We start from the raw sequence: 21,799 nt of genomic DNA on the forward strand, positions 1-21,799 counted from the left end.
TCAGGGGCAAATGCCACTTTGGTGCGAGAGGGAGCCCTTCGTCTGGTTTCCCAAGAACCCAGGTCCCGGGGACTCGGAGGCTGTGGCCACCGCAGAATGCACAGTGTCCCTTTCGAGGGCCAGGTTTTGCCTGGGACGGAGCCCCTGACCTTGTGGCCACGCGCAGTCGGCCCCGCGTGGCTGCCTGTTAGACCCTGGGGGTGTTTCTCAAAGCGAAGGCTGTGGACTGGGTGGCCCGAACCCCAAATCCCGAGTCATAGCCACTCCTCCTTCCAGGCCACCGGGGCGGAAGCCTTGGGTGGCCGGTGTGCCTTCAGCCCCTCTCTGGTGTTTGTAGGCCACTTCCAGTGCCTGAGCTGGCCCCCCAATCTGGGTAGGCTCTAGTCGCATTGTTGATAATCAACACTAAATAGTCCAGTGTATTTATTTTTTACAGATTTTTTTTAATGACAAATGATACCCGTTTTCTATTTATGCTGACGACGTGACGTTACAGTTCAAAAGGTAAGTCACCGTTAAAGAAACAGTGGTAGAGGTGACACAGAGATGGCAGAAACTGCGCCTGTGGAATGACTTGTGTCACAAATGGGGAGGCACGGCCTGGCGGGGAGGCTGACGGGATCCGGGGCCAGACAGGGACGTGAGGTCCCTCCATCAGGCTCTTATTTGGGGGTTACTGTAAAAATGGCCCCAACTCCTAGGGCCGCGGTGAGGGGCAGACGAGCCAGCACGTGTCCAGTGCACGAAGCGTGCGGCGAACGTGTCTGGAAGTGTTTCCCTTCCTGCCGCACCTGAGACGCAGCCTCAGCCGCCCCCAGGGACTGGGGACGGTCCCTTCCGCACGGCCCGCCCTCCTGCTCACACCCGGCTGAGGTTTCAGACGCCGATCCCACAGCCGGATATGGAGCCAAGGACATCTACCTCTCAGTTCAGGGGAACCCTTGAGACCCCCCAGTTCTATCCTCAGTCCCAGGGTGCGTGTGCTCCCTGTGCATTTTGCGTCTCCTCTCGCAGCGACAGCTGTGTGTGAGTGTGTGAGTGTGTGAGTGTGTGAGTGTGTGAGGCGTCTCCACGTGTCCGTGGAGGGGAGCGCCCTGCTTCGCTCACCTCCCCGCTCTCCGCTGTGTGTGCCCCCCACTGCGTTCTGTGCATCCCAGCCTCTTAAGAAACATTCGCTCCATAAATAAGTAAAATCCCTCAGACCACCCGGCAAGCCAGAGTCAAGGCCACAGCTAGAAAGAACCGAGGTCTGCTTCACAGCTCAGGACTCCTCCCCAGAGTAGATGATTTCCTCTAAAATCTGACTTACGTGATTACTGAGTAAGGATGCTGTTTATAGATGGCCACAGAGGTAAACTTCAGGCCAGAGCAAATACTGGGGGTTGGGGGGCGCGGGCTGGCTCAGGTACCACCCCAGCCTCAGTACCAGGGAGAAGGGGTGTGGCCCTGAGCACAGAGCTCCCTAGGAGCCCTTTTCTGTTTTCCCCTGAGAAACAGCCAACGCTGTCTGTGGGGGAAGGATGGGGTTCTGGGAAGCTAAGCTCCATTCCAGGAACTCCCAGACAGAGCTGAATCAGAGGATCCAGTTCAACCTTAGACATACACACGGAGGCCCCGCCAGCATCTGGACACTTCGCAGGCCTGGAGGGTTTGGGAAACATTTACAGAGGGAGGCAGGGTGAGGGGCGGGGCGTTGGGGAGCAGCGCCCCTTCCCCACCCGCTTTCCGCTTTCAGCAGAGGACAGGGCAGTTTCCAGGGCTCTGCTCACCCTTGGGTGCCCCGTGTGCATGCCAGTCTGCGTCTTCTTCCTGCTCCTTGTGCGGAGGTCGCTCTGTTCAGAGTGTTTTGTTTCTTGTCCCCACGCTGGGTTTTCTAGTTTTAATGAATAAACAGCTTCATCTGACATCCTGACACCACTCCCTTTTCGCTTTTAAAGATAACATAACCACAGTAAAAGAACATTTAAAAATATTAAAATCTCCCAGGGATCTGTCCCCAAACACAGCTCTTTTTGTATCCACAGTTGTCCATTCTTTCGTCCCCTGTGGTTTGACACGGAATAGCGCATCTGAGGGACTTTTCCATTTTGTCCCACGGTTGTTGTAGTGATACCTTTGAAAAAGACCTTATATTTGTTTATCGTTATTTACGAAACCGTCCCCTTGTTCCGATCACTCTGCACGTGATACACTTCCATGGCGCCCCAGCCACACTGGCCCACGCCCACTCCCCGGAGACATTTCCTGTGTCCCCGCTGTGCCTTCTGCCTGAATGCGCTCTCCACCTTCTGCCTGTCGAAGCTGAGACCAGCTCGACGATAACCCTTCTAAGAGCCGTGTGACAGTCAGTTTTACGTGTCACCTAGGCCGCAGCCCCCACTTATTAAATCTGACATCGATCAGGGTGTTGCTATGGGTGCATTTTGTAGATGTGATTAAAGTCCATAACCAGTCGACTTTGCGTGAGGGAGACGAGCTTCGGCGATTTCGGTGGGCCTGGTCCAATCAGTTGAAAGGCCTTAAGAGCCCTGGTTTCCCAGAAGAAATCACACTTGTCAGCAGCAGCTTCAGTCCATGCCCGAGAGTGCCGCCCCGCCTGCTGGCCTTCCTGGTGGATTTCGGACTTGCCTACCCAGCCCTGCAGTCACGTGTTCTTCGCAATAAACCTCATAACACACAGCCCCGACTGGTTCTTTTTCTCTGGTCGAAGCCCCTCGAACGGCAGAGTTCTCTTCCTCCTCTCCCCGCTCTTCCTTCGCCACGACATTTATTTAGGGCACTTTTATTAGAGTTGCTTGTGTTGCTTCTTTCTTTCTCTGTTGAGGGCATGACACCTAGCAGGTGCTCAATAAGCGATTGATGACTGACTGATAGAAGGCAGGGTAAACCCTTATTTCTTTTTCTCTTCCCAGCAGACACATTTAAAGGGTAGAAGCAAAGGGAAATAAAAGAACTTACTGTGCGCCCTGCCTGTCACATCCTCAAGACCGCGCCGTGTGGTCGATGCGTTATCATTCCCACGTTTACGATAAGGAAGCGGAGGGGTACGAATGAAGCAGAGAGAGTTGGAGCTCGCACAGCTGGCCAGGGGCAGGGCCAGGATTCAAACCCAAGTCTGCACGGGTCCGACCCCCAAGCCGGTCTCCTGCACAGCGCCACCTCTCACCTGGCAAAAAGCACCTGTTGCTTGCCCCCCTACCCGCTCCGCGCCCCCCAGGCCCTACCCCCTGCCTCTCCTGTGGAATAGCTGAGGGATTAAGTGGGCTTGCAGGCTTGGCTGTCCCTGGCCTGGAGAGGGCACTGTGATTTCATCCTACCAGGGAAGAAGCTCTGTGCAGCTAGCAGCTCAGAGCAGCTGAGATGGGGTCTCCGCTGGCCACGCGGGGGTGGCCGGGGGAGGAGCAGGTGGGGAGGGGGCAGCCCTCTGGTTCTGGGCCACTGGGTGCTTTGGTGCAGAGGGTTTTCGGGCAGGAAAACTCAGTCCCTCCATCTCAGCAGCCACGTGTGTTTTGGAGCAGCTTGGCAGAGGAGCAGCCACCGCGTGTGTGTGTGCGTGTGCGCGTGCATGTGCGTGTGTGTAAGAGCATGGGTTGGGTGCCTGGATAGGTCCCCAAGGGATTGGAAAGACAAGAGACCTGGCATTTATTTCATGACCGAGATCCAACTGGGTCAGAATCCGAGATCTAATACTTACTAGCTGTGTATAACCTTGGACAAGCAGTTAAACCGCTCAGGACCTAAGTGTCTTCATCTGTCAGACGGGGACATTAACAGCACCTACAGGGGTTGCTGGGAGGACACGAAGCGAATGAACGAACAGGGAGGGCTTAGAGCGATGCTCGGCACGCTGTGCAAGCTCCGTAACGTCAGCGTCTCCTTCCTCTCTCCCTGCGTCAGGTGTCTTACTGGAGGGAAGTGTCTGCTTAAAAAGAACACATTCGACCTCCCCCCACCCTCTCTTTTACAGAAGGGGGAAACTGAGGCCTAAAAAGCTGATGAGATGTCTAAAGCCACACAGCGAATAAAGGCGAGCCTGCAAGGAGAGCCAAGGCCTTGCCTGTCCCCTGCCGGAGTGGCCTTTGAGGTCCCCCAGGCCAGAGGTCAGCAGGGGTCTGGAGGCTCTCCCAGGTCTGGGGCTATCGGGGACAGAGCCCAAAGGGTTTCCTGTCACAGGCACAGTCCTCCTCCCTCCTTCCCTCCACCCCTGGAAACCCTTCCTGCGTTAAGCGGACAGGACCCCGGAACAGGAGGGCGGGGAGAGCTCCTCGACACCATTCCCTCAGATCCCCTGCAGGAGTGGACCGAAGGCCCGGAGCCCACACGCCCGCCCCCAGGACGCACAGCCCGTCAGCGGTCCGGGATCCTGGTCCCCGAATCCTGGTCCCCAGGCTTCCTTCTCCTTCTTCTTCTCCCACAGCTGCCCCCACCCCATGGGGGAGAAAGAGCTGTGCCCTAACGCTGTCTGCTCGTCAACACGTTGGGAACGCAGCCCTCACGCGCCCTGACCAGGCAAGGGCGTGGCGGGCCGAGTCCTTCAGAGCAGCTGCCTTGGAGTGATTAGACAGACAGCTGTCCTCGTCCCCCTTTCCTGCATGATCCAGGGTTTCTGTCACAGGCATGTACTTCATTTACAACAGGAGGAAATGGAAATCCTTGTGAAAGGCTGCGTGAGAAAGGAAGGCTGCGGGTCCAGGGGGGAGTGTTTTCCAGAAAAGCACTTGCTCGCACAGGCTCAGGCCCGCTGAAGGATGCTCATTCCTCCCACAGACCTGGCCGGGGTTTCCGCCAAGCCGGCTGGCGCTGGCCCGGCTCCGCCCCCCCACCACAGGGTGTGCTGTGACCTTTTGCCAGCAGCCTGGTTTACAAAACAAGGGGAGGAAGACACAATAAATGGAGACTCTGAGCCAGCTGCAGAGGAAACAATCCTCCGGGGCACAGAGAAGTTTGGGTCTTGCCCAAGGCTTGTGTAGGAGGACCAGCGGGGAACAATGAGCTTGGGGCAGGTGAAATCTTGTCCCTCTCTGTACACGGTAATATCTGAGGTCTACAGACTCCGCACAAGATGCTTTTGGCTCTGAAGGGATGTAGAGCACTGCCCATTCACCTCCTGGGAGTGGCCTTCCTGCCCATTCATTCATTTATTCATTCGATAAACTTTTATTCCCTATTTGTGGTGATGGTGTGAGATACAGCAGGAAAGATCACAGACATGGTGGGCAGGACCAAAAGAATGGAGACCTCCAGCCACATCCTAGTGCCATCCTTCAAGGACAGTCTCAAATGTTGCTTCCTCCGAGAAGCCCTCCCTGACCTCTCAGCCAGCAGAGATCCCTCCTTGTCTGAGACTCTGCAGCAAAGGAGTATGCTCTGGGCCTCGGAGCCCTGGATTCTAGTCCTGCCTCTGTCACTGAGTACCAGGGGTGACTTTGGATAAATGCTTTGACATCTCTGGGCCTTCATTTCCTTATTGGAAAAAGGAGCAGTGATAATAGATGATTCTGGAGACCTTTGCATAATCATGTCCCTAAGGAAGAAATAAGCTGCTGAGGAGGAAGCATTTGAGAAGCACTCTGAGAAGAATGCAAGCAGAGGCAATGGAATTGGCACTGTGTTTTCAGGGGTTTGTCTTTCTCACTGGCACTCAAAGACTCTCATAGAGATGGGTGGAATGAGGTGGCCAGTAGGTTCCCTATCACCAGTGTGGCCCAGTGGGGGTGTCTCCCTGCCTCCCTTCCCTGCTCCTTGAAGACTCCAAGGATACCGGGTCCTGGCCCCACCCTGTCAGGCCTGCCTAAGTCAAAGCCACAGTCAAGTCCAAGCCTCGCCCAAGCCACCATGTGACCACTGCCTAATTCTACTGTGGGAGGTGGGGCCTGTTGACATACGGGGAGTCGACCTTCAGAATTCTAGAGCTCGGGTTCGGCCAAAGTTATACCTTTTTCAGAAAAGAGCGGGAGAGGAACATGTTTCTGCAGAGTTGTTCTGCAGAAGGATAGGAATCTGCTAAGATTAGACAAGCAGAGAGGATGGGCAAAGTTGGTCTAGAGTCCCCAGCACAGCTATTCACATCATGTCTGGACTCGGGAGCCAGGCAAACCTGGACTTGTCGTGATTTGGCCAGCTGGATGACCAGCGCAGGTGACTTAGCCTCTAGGTAAAATGGGGATAACCTCCCCTGTTAAGAAGGGGGAGATGGAGGGAGGGAGAGCTGCAGGGAGGGAGACGTATTTTAGAGGGTGAAGCAACTGTTCTGCCAGGAGCCTGTTATGTCTGTTTTACAGACCAAGGGTCAGCAAAGTGATTTATCCTACCAAGGCCACAGACTCATAAGTGGGACCAGTGGGATCACTCCCAAAGCCATCAGAGTAACAAAAAGCCAAGTGGATTGTGGCCGAGAGTTTAAGGCAGAGCCCGCTGGAAGGGCCTGGAGTTTGGGGCTCAGGAAAGGCTCAGATCCCCCCACCCCAGCTAAGGGACTGCCTTTCCAGAGCCTTCTCCTCACCGTCAAGGTCTGTTCCCTTCTCAGGGGTCTCAGAGAGGTGGCCTAGTGGCCAAATGGCAGTCTGGGGCCAGGGCTGCCAGAAGGCTGGGGAGGTGACAAGTGGATCTGGCTGGACCCCAAGCTCCCCACTTCTCTCTGAAACCCCGCTTCTTCATCTGCAAGGTGGGGGCGGCCACAGCGTGCCCCGTGGGAGTGGCGTGAGGGTGAGATGAGCCAGCGCTGACGGATGCCTGGCCCGGGGCTGGCGTGGAGCTGGCATCCACTCACGGCAGCTGGCATCGGAGTTGCTATTGTTGTTGTTATTGTCATTAGACCTACCCTGGGCCACTGACTCAGCACGTGCCCTGAGCAGGTGGCTTTCCTTCCCTGGGTCTCGGTTTCCTCATCGGAAGGGTCAGGAGGAGGGAGACCACACAGATTGTTTCGTAAGGTCCTTGCAGCTAAGACGGCCTGAGACTGAGCACTTTTCAAAGCCGTTCGTTCTGGCGCCAGGATGGGCCTCACCGTGGCAGTGACTTTCTACAATGTATTTCAGTCATTGGTGTCTGCACGTGCATGCATACACAGACACATGCGCACACACACGTGCACCATTGTTTTACACCCATCCTGACTGCCACATTGTCAGTCCCTTAAGCGTAGATCAGGGTCTTTGCTTCTCTGAATCCCCAGTCCTGGCCCAAAGTAGCTGCTTATTGAATGTTTGCTGGATTGCATTTGCTCTTTGCAGTAGTGAGTTCTCTGTCACTGGAAGTGTTCAAGTAAAGTCTGGGTAATGTTTCCGGTGTATTTGGACCAAGATTCCTTAAACTCTCTGGACTCAAGCCCTAGGACTCTGTGTGTCTGCCCCATCCATCACGCCTCCCCATCTCTTGCCCCTCAGCCTTCTGGTTTGGGACGCAAATATTGAAATTCATATGATGTGAAGGGGCTGAGGGTGCTGCCTGCATGTCCACAGATGCACAGACCTGATCTCCCTTCATTCCCCAAGCAACCCTGTAAGACGGTTACACCGTGTGCGACCCCATCTGATTTCAGGGTGAAAAATATGAACCCCCAGAAGGCCACCGAGTTATGAAGTGCAGGGTTCAGACTCAGACCACCAACCTTCTGCACGTACTCCACACTCCACACTCCACCCGCAGGCTGCCTTCTTGTGGACAAACGGAAGAGGCTGTTATCTCTGTTAACCTGGCAGACCCTGCCTGGGGGTGGGGTACACCCCGGGTAGATCATTTCTGGTGCTGAAGCAGGTGGAAAATTCCCACTTCCTGAGCTGGCATTGAGGAGAATTTCTGCATGCATGAGCTCACCTGGTCTCCTTGCATTTCGCAGTTTGGGAACCAGAGACAAAAGCCTCTGAGGTGCCCTGCTCGGCCCACTGTGCATCTGTCCAGGCAGAGGCCATCTAAGCTGCTCGCCCTCCTACAAACTCGGCTCCAAAGCCTGGCTCAGGGGAAAGGGAGCCACATCTCTGCTTACTGCTAGGCCCCTTACCTTCTCTGAACCTCAGTGTCCTATCAGTGAATTGGGATTGGTCATTAGTAAGTGCTCAATCAATATTAGGGATTAGTATAAGTAGGAGGTTGCAGCGGATGTGACAGCTGCTCCCATCTCCTCTGCCTGCCTGGCCCCGATTCCTGCAGGAACTTGTGAAGCTAAGACAATATAAAAGTAACCTGGTTTGCAAGTGTTTAACGGGCTAGTCACAGACCAAAGGAGGCAGGCAGATGGTAGCTTGATGTCTCATCTGAATGGGATCAGGCAGGGAGTGTGGAACGGCTCCCAACCTATTTCCAGAAAATTCACTCTTTGGTTAACTTGGTGACGCAAATCAAGGACCTAAACAATGCCCTTCACTTTCTGCTTGGTGTTTCTGAAAATAATCAACAAGACAGGAAAAGTTGCAAGCAAAGAGATGCTCCTCATCCTTTAGAAGAAGAAAATTAGAAAAACCAAAATGCTTGGGACCAGGGAACTAGTTAAATATGTGAAAAATAATGCTCCGAAGAGTTCGCCAAAAAAAGAGAGAATATCACGTCAAGTGGAAAAAAAGCCGGGTACCAAATTATATACATATAACACAGTAGGGAAAAATCCAGAAGGTAAAATATCAAGTTATTACTATTATTGGTCACCTTTGAGTCTGGGACCCTGGGCTGCTTTTGTGTTTTCTTTATTCTTTGTGGTAGACTCTAATTTTTTAAATTAAGAACATACATTACTTTTGTAATAAAAATATTGAAGTAAGCCAAGCGTTTTCTCCTATTTTTTTTTTTTTTTTAAATAGGGAACGAATTACGGGTTAGCTTATGGAAGAAAGATAACCAGCCAGCTTGTGCTCTAAGGAAAGAACTTGCTTACATAATAAAAACTGGTAAATAATTGCACAAGGAGTTGCTTACATAAAAACTGGTAAATAATTGCACCATCATGCTTTCATTTCCAAGGAAATATTTACGTATTTATTAACTGGTCTTTATTTTGATTCATGCCTCTGCCACCTGGGTTAGGTCTGTGAGTGATTTTCTCCTGATGGTTGCAAGGGTGGCGTGTCTGAGCCCTTTCACCTGTGAGCGTGTTTCTGTTGCCCTCGCTCATGAAGGGCCATTCAGTGTCACACCTGGTACCTCTCCTAAGTCTGTAGATGCCTTTCTGTTGGGATCTGATGTATTCGCTGCTGCAGAAAACCGGAAGGCAGCCTGATTTTTCTTCCTTTGTTTGTTATCCGCTCTTTTCTCCTGTCCTCCACCTCCGATCTATCTGGCTGCCTCACCTCCCCGCCCTGTAAGGCTGACTCTGGCATGCGAAGCAAACCTGCTGTGTAACAACAAAAGAGCCTGGGTGATAGAGTCACGCTGGTGGCATTCAGATTCCAACTCTGCCATTTATTAACAGTGTTACTTTAAGTGAGCGGCACCTCTCTGAGCCTGGGCTCCCCTGCTTGTAGGACAGGGAGCATTATCTGCAGTGTGCAGATTGTGGCGAGGACCCAGAGAGGTCACCCCTGGCCCTCAGGATCTCATTAGCCCTTAGCTCCCTTTCCTGCCTCAGGACTAGCAGTCACCTCCACCGTCCCCAAACCCACGGATTGTTCTGTGCTGTGGCGGCCGCGGCCACCCCGCTCCACTCCTTCTGCCACAGCTGCCTCAGTGCAAATAGGCTCTTGGAAGACACTCCCCAGGCCGGTGGCAGGGAGCACCCCCATGCTAGTTACCCTCACAGGAAACACACGTGTCAGCTGCCGGGGGCGTGCGGGGCATCCTGGTCAGGGCAGTTAGGGCCCAGGCGGGGGCTCAGGCTCCCACCAGCGTCTCCGGCTCTGGACCCCCTTCTCCCTCCCCAGCAGCAACAGGGCTGGTTTCGTCACTGGCCTGAGCATCCCTCATGAGCTTCTATCTGGACACCTCTACCCATCCAGGGAGGCACCGGGCCCCCGCGGGAAGACTCAGACCAGGTCCCCACCCGGCTCAGCCCCTGACCAGCTGTCTCACCTCTGGAGACGATTTCCCTGACTCTCGAGTGGGGATGCCATACCGGCCTAGCAGGTTCATTGGGTGGCACAGGTGCCTGGAGGTGGGGCTGGCGCATACTCCCATGTGTCATGGGCGGTCTCCGGGCCTGTCTACCCCACTGCGTCCCTGACCCCCGTCTGGACACGCCCCCCACTGTAGCTGGCTCTAGGACCCTCCAGAGAAAGAACTTGAAATCTGCTCACAAAGACAACTCAGGCATTCTAGACGTGTCGCAAGATGGTCATGGGGACACGCAGGCGGCAGAGAGGCAGTGCGTGCGTGCGTGCGTGCGTGTGTGAGAATTGGGGTTCTCCAGAGAAACGGAACCAATAGGATGTGTATATATAGGCCCTGAGCTGGGGGCTGGGGATGGACAGACAGCTAAGACGAGGCCCCGGCCTTCGGGGCGGGGGTTGGGGTGGCTCACAGGCTGGCAGGAGAGACGGACACACACACAGACGACCACAACACAGCATGACTAGTGCTGCCTCTGAGGGGCCACAGGCAGTTGTGGGGGCACCGAGGGGCATAGAAGGGTTCCTGGAGGGGAGGCCGGTTCATCTTAAGAGACGAGTAGGAATAAGGCCGGTGAAGAGGCTGGCGGAGCATGAGGGAAGCTCTGTGGCGTGGGCCCAGCGTGAACGAGCCCGAGGCGCCAGAGGGCCCAGTGAGCCCGGCATCCCAGGCCGTGCAGTTTGTCCTCAATGTCAGGCCAGCTTCTCCCCTGTTTATTCGGGCGCGTCAGGCCCTTCAGTCTGGTTCCAATGCACAGTTGGGTGTTCCCGCTTCGGACCGGGGAGCTGCTGCATCTTTCAGGCATTACCATAGGCTCATTTTATAGTCCGACCCCAGAGTCCAGGCTGGGGAGGGGGCTGCCTTTCCTTCCCTTACGTGGGTGTGTGGGGAAACGGGTGCCCCCTGCCCTCTCCGAGCCCTCGTACGTCCACTCTGAGAGTTCTTCCTCCCCCTTGCAACCAGCCCAGTTCTGCCTTGGCGGCTCGTCCGCGGGCACACACTTCTCGAGGCCTCCAGCTGCAGAGCAGGGCCTCAGATGCAAATGCCCACAGGGCCTGTGCAGGCAGAGGGGCTGGAGGTAAGAACGGATGCTGGGGCTGTGCGAGGGGTGGATGCCATGAGCACCCGGCCAGCCGAGGCCTCACCTAAAGGACTGTACGTGACCAGGTTGGGTGGGGGGGTTCAGGTTCAGCCTTGCCAGAGCCACTCGTAGTTCCAGAGAAGCTAGGAATTTCCATTTTTACATGAAACATCCCGATTTTAAAATATTGACTCTAAAAATACCGATAGCCAAATACGTAGCACATCCGTGAGCCTGTTTGTTCGCGGGCTCGGACCAAGACCTTGGGTGAGCGTGGGAGCGGACGTGGTGGAGCCCCAGGATAGGCCGTGGCCTGGGCTGGCCTTTGGCTCCGCAGTACCCCACCTTTATGTATGTCTTCTGCTCAAAGATGAAGGACCACCCCCCGCCCCCCCGCCTCCTCCGCCCCTGCCCAAGAACGGACCTAGGAGGAAAGGAGACCTTTCTGGGGCGAATGGAAATTCTCAGCCAGGCAGATCCTGTGGCCACAGGCTGAACTTGACCAGAAGTCAAGCAGCGGCTCATCACTCTGTCCCGGCATCTTGGCATCTTATCTTCATCCTCTGCATAACACGTGTCGCTTTCTCCTCCCCTCCCATCGAAGATCCAGCTCTTGGCTTTTCCGTAGATGGATTACTGATGTCGATGCCTTTTTTCTCTCTAATTAATTATTTTGTTTTATCATCATCGTTCTTTCTTCTACCTCTTTTTTCCTTTCTTTTGTTCTTTCTTCTATTTTTTTGGTCCATTATCTAGCTTCTTAAATTGAACACTCTATTCATTTACCGGCAATCTTTATTGCTTAATACTAATAAAAGTGAATCGATGCGTTCTCCTATGAGTATGGTTTGGCTGCCTCCCATCAATTTGATTAGCAGGGTTCTCATAGCTGGTCACTTCTCAAATAGCTATAATTTAATTCCTGAGGACCTGTGATGGAAGAGTTCTGAGGAAGAGTGTTTTCAAAAATTTTCAAGTGGTTTGTGATGTTTAGTTTCTCTGTTTGACGTTAATTTCTATAGGATGATCAGGTAGGTAATGCAGCCTGTTGGACTTCTACCTCTGAGGCTATGTCGAGGTTTTCTTTAGGGCCTAGGACATAATCAATTTCTGTAAATATTCCTTGGAAGGTATACTCTTTGTAGAATACAAGTAATATAACTTATTATAATTTACAATAAATATAACATATTGTTATATACATGTATACTCTTCTACTCTTTTAACGGTTTTCTTTAAATCTTTAACAAACATTAAAACTCATATCTTTCTATTAGCCTCAGGAGTAGAAAAACAACTATTCTTCCGTGTAAGATAAAATCTTTAGCACATTTTTTCTTCTCTCCTCCCTTCCCCTTTCCACTTTCAGATTTAAGTATAATAATGAGAAATTTCAGTTCCAGATTATTACCTAATTTTTTATGTCTTTTCTATTTTAAGCATCCTCTCTCAACAGTTATTAAGCTTCATAATCATTTTAGACCAGTCTGTTAGCCAGAGAACCTCAGAATTTTACTGGTTTTTGTGACCACACGATTTTTTTCTGTAACGCGTCTTTCCTTTTCTTGTTATTTGATGGGACAGATTTCCCATTTGGCTGGGAGATGTAATCTCAGAGGCTCCGGAAGACCCTGGACAGCTTCCCATCCACGTCAGGAGGTTGCCCCCGCAGGCGTGTTCTAGGCACACAGTGGGTGCCACACGCTGGGCTGGGTTCAGTTTTTTCCCTCGAAGGGCTTCCAGCTGGGTGGGGGAGGTGGGACACAGCTTGATGCTCCCCAGAACGCTGAAGCCCCAATCCATCTCCAGGGGAGCTGGGCTGGGAGGTGCCCCGAGCTCTCAGGGAGAGGGTATCTGTCAGTCCTGAGATGAAGTGGGAGGGGGCAATGATGAAGTCCCAGTGCCAGGGTTTTGGGGACCCCAAATCGCTTGGCTGTGGGGACTGACAGGGGTGTGGGGAGGGTGGTTTCACGCTTCAGGGCAGGACAGGCCCTGAGCTCCTCTCGAGTTGGTTCCCCTCAGGAATGCTTAGATACTTTGTCTCAAAGGGTGGACGAAGGCCCACTTGCTTCGAAGTCCCTGGAGATGCGAGCAAGTTCGTGGGCACCTGGACCGTCAAGTCCCAGTCCCAGGGGAGGGCCCTAGCATCTACGCTGGGGACCAAGCTTCGGGTGACTCTGATGCACAACAGAGTTTGAAAATGGCTGGTCCTTCCCTGACGGGCTACACCGCCTGGAGCATGGTCGCTTGGGAACCCGCGGGAAAGAGGAGGGGATGTGGCGTCATGGGTACGAGTCAGCACAGTAACAAACACAGAAGCGACGGGCGGTGCCAGCGCCTGGTGCGCTCCTGTTTACAGCTCCCCACGAGCTACCTGACAAAGGTTCTGCTGCTTTTCAGACGTGGACCCGTAGGGCTCAGAGAAGCAAAGCGACTTGCTTGAGGTCGCTCAGCCAGCTAGTGAATTTAAATCAGGGTCTGGAAGCCAGTTCTCTGTGCCCCACCACCTAGCGTGCCACTGGCCACAGAGGTCAGAGAGGCCCAAGGTGTTGGGGGTGGGGTGGGGAGGTGTGTCAGGGCTCCAGCGGGTCTGCCCACAGACGCATAAGCTAGGAACGTGAGTGTGCACATGCTGGGGGCCCTTTTCCTGGGGAACCCCCAAGCCACTGCAGGGCAAAGACAACACCTTTCATAGTCCCAGGCTCTTGTTCCTGGCCCCGCAGGCCATCCCTGCAGTGAGGCTGGCACCTGCTGGCACAGACGGCACCATCTCAGTTAGCCCTCATCACGGTCCTCAGAAATAAGAAGGATTGGCCCCTTTGCACAGTTGAGAAAGCTGAGGCTCAGAGAGCGTCTCTAGCCAATAAACAGAATTTGAACCCAGAGCCTGTGTTAGTTAGTTCCAGCCTGCTTTGCACTGTGAAGATTTTTTTTTTTTAGGGGGTTCACATTTTTCTAGCCTCCAGAACTGTACAGATCCCACTCTGATGACAGAGCCAAAGAAAGACCCGACTCCTCGAGTTTGTTCCGGAAAGCGTATTTTGACATAGGAGTTGTGCACATTTAGCTCAGAGAGGTTACAGACCAGCATTATCAGTCCAAATCTAAGAAACAGACAGTGGACCATTGCTCAGTGGGAGAGGGTTTTGGCTGCAGGGGAAGGACTGGGCTGGGTGGGCTTTGGAAGCGAAGCACCCCAGGACCCAGTCTTCGCGCGTTCTGACCCTCTGACTCACGGCCCTGAGATACTCCACGTGCCTCCGAACCCTCAAAGTGACACACAGGCCGGCTCTGCGTGCTTTTCCCTTTTTCTTTTTTAAACACGGGCTTTACTGTTTAGAACACTTTTAGGTTCACAGAAAAATTGAGTGGAAAGTGCAGAGATTTCCCATAAGCCCCCTGCCCACACACAAGCGAGCGCAGCCTCCCCGAATACCAACATGCCCCACCAGAGTGCGACGTTCGTTTCAATCGACGAACCTACATCATCATCAGCCAGAGTCTGCGGTGGATACTGGGATTCGCTCTCGGTGTCGTACATGCTGTGAGTTTGGACAAATGTGTAATGATCATGATGGCATCGTGCAGAGCAGTTTCAGTGCCTTCGAAACCCTCTGCGCTCTGCTACTCATCCCTCTCTCTGCCCAGCTCTGGCTTTTTAGCCTTTCCTTTTCCAGAATGTTGTATCGTTGGAGTCTTATGGTATGCAGCCTTTTCGGTTTGGCTTCTTTGACTTGGTAATATGTTCCGTGTGTTTTTAGTGCCTGCTATGTGACCAATGCTCATGTATCCCCCCATCCACTCACCCATTTAAACATTCTGTCACTCACCAAGGACTGACCGAGCCCGCTTTATGCTAGACATAGTTCTCAGTAGCTGCGAACCGACAGACAAGATCTCTGCTTTCATTCTGAAAACCAGAGTCCCCCGGTGGGTCCGCAGGGCACTCTCCCCTGCCCCGGGTGTGTCCCTCCCTGACCGGGTGGTGGCACAGGTCCAACCCCCTCTGAACTTTTAATCCACACAGTCACCGTGTTAGCAGAGACCGCATGGCACAATTATTTCCCCAGACAGGAGGAAAATAGTAAATTCTTCGAGCTTGTGGGGCTCCCAATTACAAAATGTTCCCATCACCTCCATGGCTACCAGGGCCCAGAAGGACACAGATGGTTTATCTCCAGAGAAAGGGGGGTGGGCAGTGTCGCTCAGGGGTGGGGTTGACTCAGGGTCTCCCGCTGCCCCACACCTGTGCCAGAGCTCCCACTTCCTGTGGGCTGGCGGGAGCCACAGGCGGCCCGTGACTCAGGGAGGCACATTCTGACCTGCCCAGCAGAGCGACGCCCATTGTCCTCCCCACCCCGGCTCAGGAAACTACCTGCCCTCAGCAGCTCTAATAATGGCTACCATTTATTGAGCACCAACTGCATATGTGGCACTGCACAGGCATGCGTCCATTTTTGTCTTTGCAACCACCCCGCCAGGTCGGCTCGAGAAATGGGGGAAAAAATTTGGTTAACGGTGTCGCCCAGGGAATGGAAACGGAGCTGGGACTGGATGCGAAGCCCATGCTCTGAGCTACGGCTCCCTTTTATCCCTCTGTCTTAGACTGGGGCTGGGAGGGCAAGAAGCCCATCTGAGTTAAAATCGCCACCACCTCGGTGCCCGTCAGCCAGCGTTTACAAAGCCCCTTCCATCCGCGACCTGATTTAACCCCTGCTATCCGGCGAGCAGGCCAGCAGGCTATTTTGCAGATAAACTGAGGCTCAGAGAGGTTAGGTCGCATGTCCAAGGTCACATGGGGCCCATGAGCAGCGGCGTAGCTGAGTGAAAAGCCAGATTCTGGAGTCTAAACCCCACAACCACCCCTGCTACACCCTGCTCTCTCCTCGATGCTTTAGTCCCGGGCGCCCACCCAGAGTCTATAGAAAACAAATCACTAAATGGCTCACACAAATACACGCACGCCTGTATGTCGCCCTGATTCAGTGAGAAAACAAACCAGAACAAACAATTCCTCCTGCTGGGAGCCCTTCCTGTCACTTGTCACGACCAGGGAAGGAAGAGAACTTTCCCCAAACTCTCCGGGACCCGAGGGAACCCTGCGACACCCACCTGCCGCCCTCGCTCCATGCTGGGCTCACCTGTCCTCCCAGCACAGGTGAGAGAGCAGGACCAACCCCTGCCCGGCACCTACCTTGACCGGAGTGGCTGCACGGGCACCTCTGTTGCTCCCTCCTCCGGGATCCAGCGTCTGGCAGGGCTGCCTGAGGTCCCCTCCCCTCTGAGCAGCCGCTGGCTGAGCTGAGCTGGAGTGCTGGCGGGAACAGCTCATCTTTCAAGGGCTGGGCCGTGATGTCATCACCCTCCTGGGCACTTCCTCCCTCCACCTCCAGCCTAGTCCTCAGCTCCTGCCCAGTACTCTGAGCCAGGCTGGCTACAGTGTCTAAAACCCAGGACCCCAGAGGCCACGCAGGACGGCTGCCACTGTCCAGGTCTCTGTCTGCACCTCCAAGCTTTGAGAGCTCGGCAAGTTTCACAGAGGATTTCCAGATTGGCCCAGGGAACGTTCTATTGTGTAGACCGCCGCTCTGCAGAGCCTGGGAGTGTCGGACGCGGCCGCGTCCTGGATTTCAGTCCCAGCTTTGTCACTTCCCTGGCTAAGGGCCTGGGACAAGTGACTTAACCTCTCTAACCTGTGAAATGGAGCTGATGGAAACAAATCTCAGGGGGTGGGGCTGAGGATTAGTGACAGTTAAGGCATACGGTGAAGAAATGAAAGGGTGTCACTCTAATCGAGCTGCTAAATTACCCAAATCAGGTGGGTCGAGGCCCGAGGGACCGGTTCTGCTCCTGTTCTAATGAGCCGGGGACTTAAACGTCTGAACTCTCCTGTCTGTGCTCACGCCCCGACACGTAGCAGCCCCCAGAACATCCTCCGGTCGCCCCCTGAGGGGCTAAGGAAAGAACGGTCACGTGTCCAGACCCGCTGACGTCCGGGACGCAGACCGCCGCGCGTCCGGAGGGTGACCGTCTCGCACCCACCCGGAGGCTAAGGACGCAGGACCGCGTCTTCTCAAGGACGGGCTGGTCACCCGCCGAACTCTTCGCCGTCCGCTCTTCTTCAGAGCACGCTGGGTGTCGCCTCGCTGCGCCTGCGGCTCGAGGGCCGAAGACCCTTGAATCGGTCTTCGCCACTGACTTCTCGCCACCGCCTCCAGGCTCCTTCCGAGTCCATTCAACACGATCCTGACACGTGTGTAACCGCTACGCTGCCAGGCTCTCCTCCGAGCACACAGACGCAGTAACGCGTCTGCTCGCTCTTTCGGGAACCCGGGCTGCCTGGCTCCCCAGTCTGTGATCCACCTCCTTTCTCAGTTCCACGAAATAATGGATTTGAATATTGACAGCGCAGCAGGTGACCCCTGAAAGATTAGTTTTCTTCCTTCCGGCGTTGAGGTAGATGGCTGGCACGCTCCATAAGTGAATAGATTTTTCCAGCATAACATTTGTTCTTTATCATTATTTGTTTACTCTATGGGCTTGTTTTGCTTCTGAGTTTAGGTGTTTGCACAGAAGGTGTAAACAGAGCGTGGCCAGGTGGGCAGGGGGAGTCCTGACTTTTTTTTTTTTTAATGCCATGGATGTCTCTCAAGGGACAATGACAGTAGAAAATCAGAAGCGTTTTCAGAGACTGAACCCCTTTCCCTGTCCTGTTTCCTGGTGACACTTAAGGGTCTGCGTCCCCTGAGACGCAGCCATTTCTTCCGGGACATTTGGCTGTGGTTCCCTCTCATTTCTACCCTGATTGACTTCTCAGCTTCTCTCTGGAGACTCATTAGCGATTCATATCCATTAACACTACCGGAAGCTTAGGAGCTGGAAAGGGCAGGGGCTTTCGAACTTTTTGAAAAATAAACTTTCAAAGATTTCCTCAACAGAGAGAAGACAAAGCTCGAGCTGGGGAATACGCAAGAGGGTCAGACCCCACCTGCCATCTCCCCTTCCCCTGTAACTTCTCTGAACCAAGTACGAACCCAGTGAACCAGTCTGACTCCATCATGTGGGTGGGGAGACTGAGTCCCAGAGAGTTGATGGGGAGGCCTGGGATCGAGGCCGGGCGTGGCTGTGATGAGCTGTCCGCATAAACTGGAGCCAAGTGCTTTTCTGTCTTGAGTGCCTCGCTCAGCTGCTCTGCACATTGGCTGTTCGGCCACATTGCGGCTCCTTAACCTGGGGGTCCTGTCTTCTCAGGGGGGGACAGGGCTCTGTAGACAGGCTGCCCAGAGTCCACAGCCCTCTAAAGTGGTACCCAGATCTGTGCGTATGTGCTTTCTCTGGGAGAGAGGATCTGGAGCCTTCGTCAAATCACCAAGGGGGTCTTCTGTGATCCAACGTGTGTTGAGACCCCTCAGGACAGATGGGCCTCGTGAAGCCCCTTTCATCTCACACATTCTGGGGTTCCACATCTATGAGCTGGATCCCATGCTGACACTTCTGTGAATTCTATCGACTGAGAGAGCCCCAAAGGCGTCCGTCCAGCTACACACATTTCTCCATCCACCAGCCTAATATAGTTTAGAAAATGCCTCGACCCCGTTTTGATGTTCTGGTTGGCGGCCAGTCAGGTCTTGAGCAGCCATGTTCACGCTCCAGTCGCTTCTTTATTGGGCTCTCATACTTTGGACCTTTAGGCACTGGCCCTGATGACCTCGGAGTCAGCTACAAACAACTGTGGATTGTCTCTGTGCCTTGGATCTTGCAAAATTATTCAGATTGGCCGATCCACAGGGAGCCTGAGAAATCTGGGCAGCTGTGTCTGAGCTGTGCCCTACAGCCCCAGCTCGCTCTTACCCTGTCCTTGGGTGCAGCGCCCTGTGGCTCTGCCTGGACTCCTCTCATTTGGAACGATAGCAACAAAAAGCTCTGCTTTTCTTCCATCCAACTGCCATTGTGTTGTGTCCTGCCATCCAAAGAATCTTGAAATCTTATAAAAAATACGCACTCTTCCATTCACCTACACTCGTATCTACCCATTTATCCATCCATCCATCCATCCATCCACCCATCCATCCTCCACCTACCCGCCTACCCGCCCATCTACTCAGCTACCCATTCATTCAGTCTTTTATTGGACATCCACATAGCAGGCTGTGCATCGTTAGGGAGACATGAATGAATCAGGCACACTCCCACTGCGGGGAGCCCACCTCTGAGGCTGGTTCCCTGTTTGGGGCAGAGTGTGGGTGGGGAATAATTTCCAAAGGAGCTCCTCCTTATGGACTTGGTAACAACCCACGCTGGTTTATGTCTGGATCAACACGCCTTTTATACTTTATTATTGCTATGAGGAAAATCGGCTCAACTTTTTTTCCCCCAAATCTCTGCAGCCACTGACTTACAGCCCTTGCCATTCAGTCTGCTCGCTGGGGCCTGCAGGGGCTCAGGCCTGCGGCTCCAGCCAGCCCAGCTGCGCTCAGAGAGGACAGAGGGGGGATCAAGTTATTCCTACAGAACTGTGACAAGCTCCCCACCAAGCCAGGGCCCTTTTGTGTGGCGTGCTAAGAGCCTACCCTCCTGCCCTCCGCCCCTCGGCCTCTCCAGCCTCACATCCAGCCCCGAAACTTTAGCCCCGCAGAACCAACCACCTAAGGCTCCTCATGTGGCAGGGTGGCACTTGACTCCAGACCTTTGCCTGTGCCGTCGTCTCTGCCTGGAGCGCCCCACCTTTGGCTCACTTGGTGGCTCCCGCCTTTCTCTCAGGAGGCTGTTCCGCAGTATTTCTGGATGTGCCTGGTTTGGGTTTGCTGCATCCTGGCTGCGCTCAGCAGCCCGACCGTCTCCTACCAGCCCCTGGGGTTTCCTCCGTGCCCCGTTGGACGTGAACTCCACCAGTCAGGGACTCCTGTATCATTTATTCCTGTTTATGGTCTCCCACAGAACAGGCACCCCGTGAACACCTGCTGATGGCATGAAGACACGATCCTGTCTTTGGGGAAGAGCCCCCAACCCGACCTTGTCGGAGTGAAGAAAAGACCGTGCAAAATGTAAAGGCCGTAGACACGTATGTACACATGTGTGTTTAAGAATGTCGGCTCCTCCATTCCAGTGTTCCAGAACATTCTCTCTAAATGGCCGTGTGTGAGGCCGAGGTCCTCAGACCCCCGCCCCAGGAAGGCCATTTTCCATCTGCCTCCGGGAGTGGGCTGTGCTTGTCCAGAATCCTAGGGTCCTGACAAGAGAGCCCAACCCACTCCCTGTTGATCTGGGGACGCCCAGCCAAGGGTAAATCTGCTACGCACGCCTCAGACAGACCTGTCTTGGAAAACTGGAAGGTGGAACCGGAAGGCAAGCTCTGACCGATTCACAGCAAAGCACGCGCAAGGCCTGAAGCTTTGATTGGTTGGCTCCATGGCCCACAGCCATGAACCCCACAAGCTCATCCCAGCTGAAGTGCAGCCCTCTGCGTTCCTGCCCCCGCCCCCACCCCGAAGACCCCCGCACCTCAGCCCTGCTGCAGGCATCGCCCTTGGGCACAGGCCATCTCTCATTTCCCAGCTCCGATCCCCCGCGGCTGCCCACTGCCCAGTGATAAGCTATTGGCTACTTAATATCTTTCTGCATAAAGAAAAACTGAAAATTTGATTTATTGGTATGCATCTTACCATCCATCCTTCTATCACTCAGTGCGTTTTAAGTGCAAACATCTGTGCACTCATCTCCCACGTGCAATCACTGGGACGATGCCATCGACGTTCCACGGCCTGCACTGCGTGCGCATCCCATGCTCACCGGAACAGTGGAGACGCTGCACAGAGCAAACCCATCTGTTTTTATCTAACTTCTCGATATGAGGGTTCCCCCCACAATTCCCGTCCCACTTGGGTTTTCCCACCCCCTTCCTCGGATTCGGGGAGGGAATGAAGTCCTTGCCACCTGGCGAAGAGGCAAGGTGGGAGAGGGACTCGGGGGGAGGTGAGGGGTGGCACAGGGAGGCCGGTCCTTCCTTGGTCCCTCCGTCTGACTCCCTGCCGCCCTGGGAGGTGGACGGCTGGGTCAGGCCGGTTAAGGATGGCAGATTATCCATCACCCAGGTTAGGAGGAAGGAGCCCTTGGTCAGCCTGTCAGCCAGTCAGCCCGGCCACCCTTCCTCACTCTGACCTTGGCTCTGGGGCTGTGGCCTCCGGTAGGTCTTGAGAGCTGATTACTCATTTCCTGCTAGTGGGGCGCCGGCTGGGGGCTCCGGAGGCTGGGAAATCCTCAGGGTGAGGAGTGACGGCTGATTTCCTGGCACCCCTCAACCCCTCTTCTCCTAGGACTGACCAGTGAGACAGGGAGCCAGCTCGACCTCCAGGGTCCTTGTACCTCCCACCAAACCTGGGACCCTCTCCCGCAGCGTCGGCGCTGGCCTGACTGACCGGCCTGGAGCCCATCAGGCTGGCACTGTGCCCAGGTCTCTCCCCTCCCCTGCCATGCTCCTCCCTCCTCACCCTCCTCCTCTCCCAGACCCAGACCCTTCGCTCCCCAGCCCAGGGCGGTGCACTTGCTCTGGAAGCCCCCTTTCTCTCTGAGCTCCGTCTCTACTGCCCCTCACTTTCTGTCTGCGCTCTCCAAGTGCCCCATGACTTGTCTTCCTCAGGGCCAAGGGGCCAGGGTCCTCCTGAATGTCCTCCACACTTGTCACAGGGG

The 21,799-nt window shown here is 54.4% G+C and overlaps 1 protein-coding gene across 5 annotated transcripts in view; it reads right to left on the minus strand.

Moving 5' to 3' along the window:
- The window catches only part of BDKRB2 (bradykinin receptor B2), a 30,902-nt gene extending 9,368 nt beyond the window's left edge, over positions 1-21,534 (minus strand). For 2 of the 5 annotated variants that reach the window (XM_023536634.1, XM_023536635.1), the window contains exons 1-2: positions 21,272-21,534; positions 20,776-20,918 (exon numbers count right to left, since the gene is read on the minus strand). The gene's annotated coding sequence lies outside the window, so the exon portion shown is untranslated. Of the gene's footprint in view, positions 1-16,307; positions 17,469-20,775; positions 20,919-21,271 lie in introns of those variants that run through there. The other 3 variants (XM_011370210.2, XM_011370209.2, XM_011370208.2) reach the window with 3 other exon arrangements.
- Positions 21,535-21,799: the final 265 nt, after the last annotated feature.

The sequence above is a fragment of the Pteropus vampyrus genome, unplaced genomic scaffold (genome assembly GCF_000151845.1).
Source record: "Pteropus vampyrus isolate Shadow unplaced genomic scaffold, Pvam_2.0 Scaffold164, whole genome shotgun sequence".
NCBI classification, from domain to species: domain Eukaryota; kingdom Metazoa; phylum Chordata; class Mammalia; order Chiroptera; family Pteropodidae; genus Pteropus; species Pteropus vampyrus.